Raw genomic sequence first — 12187 nt, 5'->3', positions numbered from 1 at the left:
CATTAGTAAGGAAAGGATGCAAGGAGAAGGTAAAAAGCTGAAGCCTATTCGTTATGGTCCATTCAAAACCCTCAAGAAGGTTGGAAATAATGCTTTTCAATTAGATTTGCCTTCCTACATGCAAATGTATTCTGTTGTCAATGTGGATAACTTACGTTTGTATGAACCTCCTTTGATTGTTGATCATGAAAATGTTGTTCAGCTGCCATTTATAGAAGATTTCTCGCCAGAATTCTTAGATGAGCTGAAAGAAGATACAATCCTTGACAGAAGGACACGCACTTCAAGGAGGGGCAGTGTAGATTATGTTCGGGTTGGTTTCAAAGGTAGCAAACCGAACAAGGAAAAGTGGATGGAGGTGGACATAGTGAGGGAGCTGTACCCTCACCTCTTTAACAGGTAGTTGAAGGCTTTTGGGATCCAAAAGCTTCCCAATGGGGAGGCGTGATCAGGTGCTCATGTCCTAAGCGTCGTAAAATGCTCAAAATTTAAAGTAATTAAAACTAGTTCAAAGTTGAATAACTGGAAAGTTCTCGTCTTCCCGATTCTAGCACCGCAAACGGTTCGAAAAACGGTCGGCGTATGAGGAAGTTATGGCAAAAAGAAGAATTTGTCCATAACATTAGAAATTTTAATTTTTCAAAAAAAAAAATTAAAAAAAGGAATATTCTGCCGGCACGAAATCCGAGGCAACCACCCAAACATTAAATGTAACTACAGTTAAGTTGGCGGAATTTTGACAGGAGCGCCAAATTTGGCGGACCCGCCATAATTGGCGGAGCTATCTGGAGTTAACTAAAGTTAGTTGGAGTTTTTCCAGGGGCAAACTGGAGAAACTTTAAATGGCCATAACTTTGGCTAGGAAAGTCGTTTTTGGACGATTTTTTTTTTGATTTTGGGTATTTTCGACCTTGTGAATCCATTGGTGTAGGTCTTACATCCATCTGAGGTCATTTGCAGAGGTTTTGGAGCCGTGAAGGTTCTAGGAGCCACTAGGGCCCAGTTTTGTGAAGACTGTATATGGTTGCAGGTATCCATTGGAGGTGATCTAATAGTCAATCATGAAGAATTCAAGTGTTTTGAATCCATTTTTACCATCTATTTCTCATGCAGATGCTTCTATTCAGCTGTATTTTCAATTTGAGCATTTAATAAAAACAAGGACAAGCCCGGTTGGGAGCTTTGGACCCAGCAGATGTAGCCCTGGAGGGGGTGAACTGCTTTATCAACTTCTTTTGCATTTGTGGTTGATTTATTTTGCAGATCAAATTCATTTTAATGTGTTAAACAGTAAAAGGAAATAACTCTGCTATGCTTAAATGGGTCATGAACAGCTGAAAATTTCATGTGTTTTCTTTCTGCAAGACATGGAAATCTTTTAAACATGTTTAATTCTGAATTGAATACCTTGCAAACAAATTTCAAGTAGTTTCAAATTCAGATCAGAGAGAGAGATGATGTGTTGAAGGAAACCACCGGTTAGGCATAAAAGGTCGAGATAATTCCTATAGATCTTCAAGTTTTTTTTTACTAGCCACCATCAATTTATGGATTGTTGTTAAATTAGGTTTTTAGGAGATTTCACTTTTTACAGCATGCAAAACTTATGATAGCAATAGGAAAATAGCCTATTATAAGTTTGGACAAAAAAATCCTAAAGGTTTAATTTGTCAACACTAGGTTTTTAATGGTTGGAAATGCACATAACAAGCAAACCCTAGAACTCAACCCTAAAAATAGGGGTGAAAAATGCATAAAATGATATATTTTGCCCTTTTAACATAATATATGCAATGCTTAATTTTATGATAGTAACATATAGGTGAAATCAAGCTATTAAATGTAGATTTAACCAAATCCTAACCCTATTTTACCATCAAATAAAGAAAAATGGAAAGTTTAGGTTGATCGACACACAAGGACTAGTGCCTTCTATCATTTGGGCAATGGAGTCAATAGGAAAAGGTTTAAGAGGACCCTTGGACAAAGAGGGAGGAGAGAGAATTTGTTCTACTACCAAACCCTAGTGACTTTCGATTCAAAGAGTGGATACTTGATGACAAATTTTGCATAATAAGAAACAAGAGTGCATAAATAATATTGCAATTTTTAATATGGCACAAGATAAACCCTAATTTCAACAATTAATGCAAAATGGAAGAAAAATAACTTTAAACTTACACCATTCAAGAAATCATGACTTCAAAAATTGAAAGAACGTCTCCCCATGCAAAACATATCCTCCCAAGACAATTCACATGGTTAGCCATTGTGTCCAAGTGAAAGAGAGAGAACTAATGTGTACTCTTTTCAAGAGAAAGAATTGAGTGTATGTGACAATTATCCACTCAATTCAACTCCCTTCTATTTATATGAGGGTAACCAAGTTGAATTGGACATAGAAGCCCTCAAATAACAAATTTAAGTGTTCACAAGGAAAATAGGTCATAGGCTAACCTATAAGATAGCTCTCATAATGTTGAAACATAATAAAATGGCATCATCATCAAGTGAACATCTCCATCAAGGAAAGTTCCAATGAGTGTCAAAGAATGCTCCCACTCTGAGACATACCATCAATGTGAAAGAGTGCATCATCAAGCCACAACTCCTCAAGCCGTATGTCATCATTAGGAGGCCACATGTCATCCTTTGGGGTTTGCAAGGGTGATTTTGAAATCCTAGTGCGTGACATCATCTTGAAGGGGTTTACCAACCCTCCCAAAATATCTTAAGTCATCATCATCCTCATTTGGGCTTTGGAACAATATAAAGCTCATCAAGAAGGTGCAAGGATAAGTTGGGGGCATCCTAGGTCTTCTGTGGCACATCATAAATTTTGGCAACATCATAGCCCCTATGTCGAATTGGACACACAAGGAATAGTGCCTTCTATCATTTGGGCAATGGAGTCAATAGGAAAAGGTTTAATAGGACCCTTGGAAAAAGAGGGAGGAGAGAGAATTTATTCTACTACCAAACCCTAGTGACTTTCAATTCAAGGAGTGGATACTTGATGACAAATTTTGCATAATAAGAAACAAGAGTGCATAAATAATATTGCAATTTTTAATATGGCACAAGATAAACCCTAATTTAAAAAATTAATGCAAAATGGAAGAAAAATAACTTTAACTTGCACCATTCAAGAAAGCATGACTTCAACAATTCAAAGAAATTATCTCCATGCAAAACATATCCTCCCCAAGACAATTCACATACTTGGTTAGTCATTGTGTCCAAGTGAAAGAGAGAGAATTAGTGTGCACTCTTTTATAGAGAAATAATTGAGTGTTTGTGACAATTACCCACTCAATTCAACTCCCCTCTATTGATAGGATGGTAACCAAGTCAAATTGGACATAAAATCCCTAAAATTTTGAATTTAAGTGTTCACGAGGAAAATAGGTAATAGACTAACCTATAAGATAGCTCTCATAATGTTGAAACATAATAAAATGTCATCATCATCAAGTGAACATATCCATCAAGGAAAGTGCTAATGAGTGTCCAAGAGTGCTCGTCACTCTGAGACATCCCATCAATGTGAAAGGGTGCATCATCAAGCCACAACTCCTAGGCCATATATCCTCAAGTTGTATGTCATCATCAAGAGGCCACATGTCATCACTTTGGGGGTTTCAAGGGTGATGTTGCAAGCCTAGTGCATGACATCATCTTGAAGGGGTGTACGAACCCTCCCAAATTCTCTCAAGTCATCATCATCCTCATTTGGGCTTTCGAACAAGATAATTCTCATCAAAAAGGTGTAAGGACAACTTGGGGGCATCCTAGGTCCTCTAGGGCACATCATCAATTTTGGAAACATCCTAGCGCATATGCTTAGTGTTTCAAGATTTGGAGGTGTAGAAGTTGTCATATATCTATGTGAGGACTCATCTATGTGGGGCTAACATTGTGGTTGCAAGTTCGTAAGTGTAGTCATGTTGCATTAAACTCCCTCTTCAAGGTATTGTAGAAGTGTCAAGACATCCCTCAAGAGATATCCAATGCATTTGGGAGGAAACAACTAAGACATACCCTTAATATCAAGTGAGATCAACATTATTAGGTAAAGAAACCATGAAAGTATCATAGTGGACCATATTTAATGCTAGGGGCACCAAAATACTTCACACAAACCTTGCCTTCAAATGTAATTCTAGCTGATGATTTGTAAGCAAGTTACCAAACTTATGTTTGTGATGGCTATTCATTAGCCCTATTAGGTGTTTCCAACCCTAAGGGGAAGGAAAGTTCCCAGGAAGACACATCAATCCATAGGTGCATGTGATAAAGGTGGACATGGAATGGGAAAGACTTTAGGGATGATGCCATTGCCTTGGTACCAATTGAATGGGGTTGAACATATTGAGTGTAATGATGAGAAGATGGAACAATCAAGGGGTCTTCAGTTACTCTTTCTTCTACTTATTTTTACCACCCATCTGGTGTGCCTTTTACTTCGTGATTTTTCTTTTTCTTTCTTGCATTAGCTTGGATAACTTGCGTGCTTGATTCTTTAAAATACCCCTTAAATAGGTAGTGGTTTCTTGCTCGTCAGGGTTGGGACTTTCATAAGTTCCTTATATTTAGATAAAGCATGATATGCAAGGAATGGGCTGATGGCTAATGAGGGGAGTCGAGCTCAAGCCAGGCCTTTTTCCAAACACTTTAATTGTCCTAGATATCGTTTGCATTTTACATTTTATTTCATTTGTGGCTATAAATTCTTTCATCTTTATTTCAACTGCATTAACCTTTTCTACACCCTTACTTAAAGATGAGGATGGAGGGTGCCAATATTGGTGACAAACGAAAATCAACACAAAAAGCGGAAGTGGATACAAAGGATTGTTTTAAGTTATAAGTTTGAATTACCTTGGGTATGTTGTATCAATCAATGCCTCCTATTTGTGCCCCCCCTAGATGGTGAAAAGGAAAGGCCTTAGGGAAGGTTGCATTGGAATAGGGAAAAAGGAATCACCTCCTAGGTGAAGCATGGGAAAATGGATACAATCAAGAGCACTCAATAATCTAGCTAAACCTGTGATTCATATTAGAATGCCCTTAGCATTAAATGAAAACACATGATTACATAAATGGTTAGTGTACCTTATAATATATGACCTGCCTTCCTTCATGTATTATAGGTGAGGAAGAAATAATTGACTGAACATATGTGGATATCTCTGAGACATAGCTATATGTCAATCATACTAGGGTTGTTGGTTGTTAGGTTGTCATTTAGGAGAAAAAAATTCTCCTAGTGGTTATTCGCTTGGGTGGGAAATAGTCACCTTGTTAGAAATTAGACGTAATATCTAACAAGATATAGGCCTTTAATTGTTCATTATATTCAACAAACATCAATTTTTTGCATTATGGATCTAAGTTGATATTTCCTCATATATAATTAGAACATATGCTACTGGAGAAAAAATATTTCAAGTTGCAACCATGCAGTTTTCTTGTGGAATAAGCTTCCATTGGTGTGACATTTCATCCTGCCTTTGCTTCAATTCCTCTTGATCTGGTACACTGCAGTGTGCACTTATTTCACTCAGTACCTGTTTTGAACTTCCCTACATCCCAACAATCATCCAATTTTTTCCTTATCACAACCCTAATCTGTTGAGGTGTATATGTTGCAAAAACAAGTCTTTGGATACCTTCCTCCTTACAAAATTGACAAATTCATTAGAATGGAATTAACATCGACTCTCAGACTGAATGCTCTTTTAATTTACTTGATTTCATTTATTCTTTCTTAATATTCTTAATTTCAACATATGCACCTGACTTAATTTAAGAAAGTAAACCCACATCTTCTTAGAGGAAACATCTACAAAGATTAAAAAAATACATTGCACCAAATATTTACAGTCACCTCAATGGACCACAAATGTCATACCTGACCAGTTCCAACATTGCCTTAGTCCTTCAAGCGTTCTCCTCATATAAAGCTAATCTATGTTGCTTTCTAGCTAAACAATATTTGCAAATATCCACCTTTTCATCTAAATCTTGCAAACCAAGCACCATAGTTCAGCCAAATATAATTTAAAACAATATTTATGTTGGAAACATTTATTTTCACATCTTATAAATAAAAAAAAATCAACTCTCAAAATGAGTGCCTTATTCTTATAACTATAGTATTGTTGGGGGAAAGTGATTGCATATTATTTAATTTGTCAACCCGGGGGTTTCGTGAACTTGTGAAGCATGCATGAACTGTATGTGCTAGAAATTGTCTTTCAATTTAGATCAATCTAACTACAAAATAATGAAAACCAATTCATCTAATCTATGAAATCAAATAATGAAAATGAAATTCAACTAACCTGTGAAATCAAAAACAACTAATGTATACTTAGTTACTCCATCATTCAATTACGAAGTGTTACCTTCTTGAGATGATGTGTAAGCAACTATTTATACTTTAACTTCTAAGGTCCTAGAAAAGCAAGTAAAGTGTGCAAAAAATAACTCAGTAGTTGCATGTATTAAATATTCAACCATTCAATCTTGAAATATGATTAAATCAATTCTTTAGAATGATCTTTAGGAATATCAGTTAATGCAATTAAATGAGGATCTTAAAAGCAAATATAAAAACATGAAAAGGTAAAGCTCAATGATTGCATAAGTCGAACATTCAATCACCTAATTTGAAGTCACCTTCTTGGCTTGATATTTTATTCAATTATATAATAAATTGATAGTTTGATATAAGAAAGCAAATAACAGAACATGAAAAGAAACTAAATAACTATGAGCTCTTGCCTCAAACTTAATCCAATTGGAAAACACATAAATCTTTCCTATTGAAATGTTTTTAGAAAAGCAAAGATTACACGGTCATTCTAAAAATAATACTAAGAAATGAAATGAACTTTAATCTATAAGAGAAGTTAAATCTCACACATTTTTAGGTAGCTAATCTAAAAGTGTGAGAGATGGTAAATCCAAATTCTCTATATGTAAGCAAAACCAAGTCAAAATGAAGGAACATTCATGAGTAAGGTGCCACAATCTACTTTTATATTCAAAGCTTGAGCATAAATCCAATTTTACACATGAAAATGATAGGAGAAAACTTCCCCTATTTATACAAAAAGACGAGAAGCTATCTCACTAATGAGAGTCCATGAATCTCTCTCCATATCTCTAGAGTTACAATCAAAATAGGAAATAATAAGACACATGTTTTCTTAGAGTTTCAATACAAATAGAAAATGAGACACATATCCTCATGATCCCATGATCTTCTCCACTCAAATTCGAATTTGGTTTTGAGAGGCCACATAAGGGTCTTTTAGAAGCTTCTTTTTTACTTACACATATCAACAATCTCATCCCACCTGTTAGGTATAAGCATATGCACATTATTTTCTAATTTTTAACCATAAATTCACTTAAAATGCTAAGAATTAGTAAAGTTTTGAAAAACATGAATGTGACCCAATGATGATAATGGTAAAGTAAATGTAATGAAATGGAGGTAAATGTAATGAAATAGAGGTAAGGTGAAGATGACAATATGGAAATATAAGTGAAAATGTAATGGAAGTGAATGACAATTTCAAGGCCCAACATACCCCCCAACTAAAGCTATTGCATGTCCTCATGCAATCTATTACATTAATTTTTTTTATCCTTCAGCTTTGGCTTAACTTTGCATGATATCATTTTATAACTTCGTTCTTGTGCAAAGTCTTTTAGTTGAATTGCAACATGGTTGGTTCTTGTGTTACAACCACATTTTGTTGTTGCATTCATTTTTTATCTTTGAACTTTGCATAATGATAATTTTATTATTGTTGCAAAGTATATCTATATTGGATTGCATCATAGTTGGTTCTTGTGTGACAACCATGATTGTGTTTGTATCCAATTATCTTTTTAGAACTTTTGAAATTCCTTTGTATGCTCATAACAATAATGTAATAGTTAATATGTTTTGAAAGTATGTGTGCTTTTGAATGTGATATGAATATGAATGTATCCCCCTCCCCCAACTGATGATATTGACAATTTTATGAGATGAGGAAGAGATATGTTTTTTTTCCTAAAATTATCATTCTAGCTTTTCAAGGAATTTTACGGTAAAAAGTTAGAAAATGACATACCTTAACTTACCCTTTAGAAATGGATGAGCTACATGTGTGGTGGCTGCAAAATTCTGATCATAATCTTCTTCAAGTGGTTGGACAAGTCATGGAGAAAAGAGTCAAGATGAATTTTTATTTGCTTTTATTAAAACTTGTTGAATTTGTTGCGGAATAGTGTTGATTCTGCTGCTGCCATCTGATTCTGCAGCTATTGCCTGATTCCACAGCTACTATCTAGTTCTGCAACTGTTGTCTTCTACATTTGCTCCAAAATGCTGAAAATGATAGTCTTCATGTCTTCAAAACTCATTGGCACAATTTTTGCTATGTGAATAAATGTTCCGATGTCGAACATAGCATGAAATTGTTGACTTAGAGGCCATTAATGGATGCCACTAGTTAACATGAGAATTCTCACCATTGGTGACAATGAGAGTTAAGATGCCCAAACACATCTTGCTAAGTACGAATAATTTTTTTGTTGTCAAGTACCTAGAAGATTTTATGAACAAGGGACATTGATGTATTCTTGTTGTTCGTCAGCATGAGGACTTGCGATTAAGGCATGTAAGCCTCAAGGTGTTTTTGCAAAGATTTTAGATTCGAAGAAATATGGACTCAATAATTTGCATTGAAGCAGGGTTTATTTGCGAAATGAAAAAGGATAGGAAAGGAAAAATGAAAATGGAAGATGGAAATGGAAAATAATAATGAAAATGGGCAATAAGCATGTAAGTGAGCTTCTTGTTTTTATTTGTGGGTCAGGCGGAAAGTGTATGTGAATAAAGGAAAATGAAAAATTGACTCTTGTTGGGAAAAATGACTATGGCCTGTTGTGAATTGCTTGGTTGGATTTATAATTCAAAATGGAGGAAAGGTAATGGTTTTGATGGATATGGACATGGACTTGTTCTTATGTTTCTCATGGAATTGGTCCTTTGAAGACCAATTGTGTGCATAATTAGTTTTTTTCAATGATCATTCAGTCATCCCAAACCTGCAAAAAATTTGACATAAAGAACATAAGTGCGTTCAAAAAGAAATGATTAGTTCCTTTCTGATTCTTACACAAAATGTCAAATGAAATGGACTAAAGAAAATCAAAAGTGTTATATTCACTCCAATTCATGATATTGATAACAATCCATTTTTAAGAAGTAACAATGAAAAGTAAATTAACTCCCTCTTATCGGATGACTTCATGCACTGTGCCTAGTAAAACAATTGGCATCACAAAGATTTGTTGTGCCTTGTAAGTTAAAACTTCATAGAAAAATACACAACAACAATATTAATGCCAAATGTTCATAAATCATCTAAATAATTTTCTAATTGTTTTGCAAGCCATTATTGAATCGTCATTTGTGCTGCAAAAATATGAAAAATTACTTGTAAAATATATATATATATATATATATATATATATATATATATATATTTCAATCAAATTTTGCAAGTATTTTTCGCTTTATAAATTGCTTCAATAAATTGATTGCATATGTATTAATCATCACAATTTTTTTTCACAAATAAAATGATTTCTTTCATTCAATTTTTGAAAATTATTATTGTTCATTTCATTACTTCAGAAGTAGGGACCTTTCTCATTCTAGCAGCTGGCGTTCCTGGCCTTGGATAAAACTGTGAAATGTGAACATGTAGAAACTTGTATTCTTTGATCAGATTAATAGTGGCCTCGAAATTATCTTCCTTTGTTTCACCTGGAAATCCACATCTCACATTAGTCGTTATCTGCATGTCTGGCACAAGTCGCATTAATGTATCAACCACAAATATAAATTCACTGATTGTGTATTCACGCTTCATAGCATTCAAAACAGAATCACTCCCTGACTGCACTAACACGTGAAGAAATGAGTATACACATGGGTGCAACATTAAGTTAGCAATTTCTTCCAAGTGTTCAAAGATGTAAGGAGGGTAAATCTATTGAAATTTTGTAGAGGAGCAAGAGTCAATGTTTGATTATAAGTCTTAGTGAGTTAAATTTGTTATTGCCAGCAAAACCTCGTGCATAAAAATAAAAATAAAAAATATGTTTTCCTTACGCAGTCACCAAATATGGTCCCAAAGAACCGTGACTTTCTCCCGAATGGTTAGGAATCCTAGGAAAAAGTTTTTGGGTTATTAATTCATCCCGTTTTAGAAAAAACTCATGTCCCAGTTTTTTCATATACACATTGGTTTGGACAAAAAATGCATTTTAAAATTGGGTGTCAAGATAATTTATGCTTTTTGACAATCACGTTTTCTGCAAAAATCAATTTCAGATTTCTCCTAAATGGTTGCAAAATCCAGAAAATCACTCACAAGTTACCTAATTTCCCTCATTCCAGAGAAAACCATGTCTTAGTTTTTTCAAATTTTCCATGGTTTGCTCAGAATTTTTGTTTTAAAATCGTGTGTTTATGCTGTTGTGTTTTCTAGAAATGTTCTGGTGATTTTTGATTTGCAGGTTTTGAAGGTTGGGTTTATGGCTGCGTGGATGTCTTCCAACAAAGGAAAAGAGAAGATATAACTATATCAATCGTCCTATGGGCAATTCTAGGGGACTATAAATCTGGAATGAGATAAAAGATGGGACAATGCTTTAAAGAAATCTAACCACATCATTTTTGTAATCTCACAAAAAACTCTTGCATTACAGAGGTAAGGATTTTTGCACATGGATTTGCAGGTCTTATAGTAGCTAAATAATTTTTATGATATATTAACAAAACAATTTCTTTTTCTGATCTTCCAAGTCACACGAAGTGTAGAAATAGAGCATACTTGAGAGATTTATTCAAGATTTTATCAATCAATTCCTCTATAAATTTTGCAAAAATAAAATGAAAAGGCTTGATTATATACCTTAAATTATCGTTTGTGATCTTCCCTTGTGCTCCTTTTTCTCAACCATTTGTTTTATTGCAAATTTTTCCTACCAAGGTTTAGTAGATGGGTGGTTCTTACTTCACCATAAAACATCAAATTTATCCTAAAAACTATAAAAATATATTTTTATTTTTCCTATCTATCTAAAAACTAATTTTTTTTAAAGTATATTCATGCTTCGAATCAATCCATTTACGGATTAGAATTTTTGAAATGCTCATATCCAAACTTGAAAAATGTACCTGATTTTTTGTAAGGATATGCAAAATTGACTTGACCTTTCGATTTTCCGCAAGGATCTCTTGAATAATTGATGAATATTGTGGTGTAACCGCTTTTTTATACCATTCCTCAATGTAGTATTTGGGTTGCATTTTAGATCCTTTGTCCATAAATGGTTAGTAAAAAAAAACAAATAAAATACACTCTAAACTGAAAGCTAGTTCCTATGCACACTTCTCTAGCAACGGCGCCAAAATGTTGGGGCAAAGTGATTGCCTATCATTTAATTTGTCAACCCAGGGGTTTTGTAAACTTGTGAAGCATGCGTGCACTGTTTGTGCTAGAAATCATCTTTCAGTTTAGATCAATCTAAATACAAAATAGCAAAAACCAACTCATCTAATCTATGAAATCAAATAATGAAAATGTAATTCAACTAAACTGTGAAATAAAAAACAACTAATGTATACTTAGTTATTCCAGCATTCAATTATGAAGTGTTACCTTCTTGAGATGATGTGTAACCAATTATTTATACTTTAACTTCTAATGTCATAGAAAAGAAAGTAAAGTGTGCAGAAAATAACTCAGTAATTGCATGTATTAAATATTCAACCATTCAATCTTGAAATATGATTAAATCAATTTCTTAGAATGATCTTTAGAAATATCAATTAATGCAATTAAATGAGGATCTTAAAAGCAAATATAAAAGCATGAAAACGTAAAGCTCAATGATTGCATAAGTCGAACATTCAATCACCCAATTTGAAGTCACCTTCTTGGCTTGATCTTTTATTCAATTATACAATGAATTGATAGTTTGATCTAAGAAAGTAAATAACAAAACATGAAAAGAAACTCAATAACTATGAGCTCTTGCCTCAAACTTAATCCAATTGAAAAATACATAAATCTTTCCTATTGAAATGTTTTTAGAAAAGAAAAGA

The sequence above is a fragment of the Pinus tabuliformis genome, chromosome 6 (assembly GCF_031772625.1).
Source record: "Pinus tabuliformis cultivar Carrire ecotype Pingquan chromosome 6, CPIR1, whole genome shotgun sequence".
NCBI classification, from domain to species: Eukaryota; Viridiplantae; Streptophyta; class Pinopsida; order Pinales; family Pinaceae; genus Pinus; species Pinus tabuliformis.
Note: the sequence above shows the minus strand (reverse complement) of the source record.